The 744-nt window shown below is 39.0% G+C and overlaps 1 long non-coding RNA gene across 1 annotated transcript in view; it reads left to right on the top strand.

Moving 5' to 3' along the window:
* The window catches only part of LOC119586470, a 4,575-nt gene that overhangs the window by 3,067 nt on the left and 764 nt on the right, over positions 1 to 744 (top strand). The gene's annotated exons all lie outside the window — the stretch shown is intronic.

Genomic DNA, 744 nt, shown 5'->3' with positions numbered 1-744 from the left:
CTGAAAATGCTGAAGGAGGTCCATAAGCTATAATATTTACTTGAGTAATGGCCCTTTAGGATTTAGGCCATCTGGTTAAGATCATAGCACATTTCAGGTGGGTTTGGATGTAACATAGGTTGGCAGCCTTTTGAATATAGTGTGTCAGTTTAAAAATTGTACCATATTTTTTACTACTTTGTGTACAAAGTATTGTTTCCGCACTGTATAGCTTATTCAAAATCAAATCATAATTAAACACTTGGTGTGGTGCACACAACAATCTTGTAGCAGCGAGAACACACAGTATGATTGTTCTGCTGAATAAAACCAAAATTATTTGTCCATGATTAAAATGATCGGATATCAGGATTTACTTATAGCAGTAGGCATGGCAACAGCAGTACTATGTGACTGAGGCTCACCAGCGGCTTGGGCATGTCTCATACCTATCTACATCTAGTTGTACCCACCTGCACCTATAATGTACTAGCCGATTACAGACAAATACTGTAAGCGCAGGGCTTAACCACCTTGTGATGAATGTTGTCTAATCACATCTTAGCAAACCAAGCTTGCTGGGTGGCAAGTACCTATCCTAGTGCCATTGAGCCTATTTAGCCTCATTTCCCCAAAAAGAATAGAGTATGTTGCAGCCAAGAGCGTGGAAAGGGGGGGGGTGATTTAATAAATAAAAACAAAGGTAGATATATTGACTTGACACTTCAAAGATCAAAACCCATAAATGCAGAAAATAGAAAGCAC

This window comes from Penaeus monodon, chromosome 21, assembly GCF_015228065.2.
Source record: "Penaeus monodon isolate SGIC_2016 chromosome 21, NSTDA_Pmon_1, whole genome shotgun sequence".
In the NCBI taxonomy this organism is placed as follows: Eukaryota; Metazoa; Arthropoda; class Malacostraca; order Decapoda; family Penaeidae; genus Penaeus; species Penaeus monodon.
Note: the sequence above shows the minus strand (reverse complement) of the source record. Positions and strands in the feature narration are given on the sequence as shown.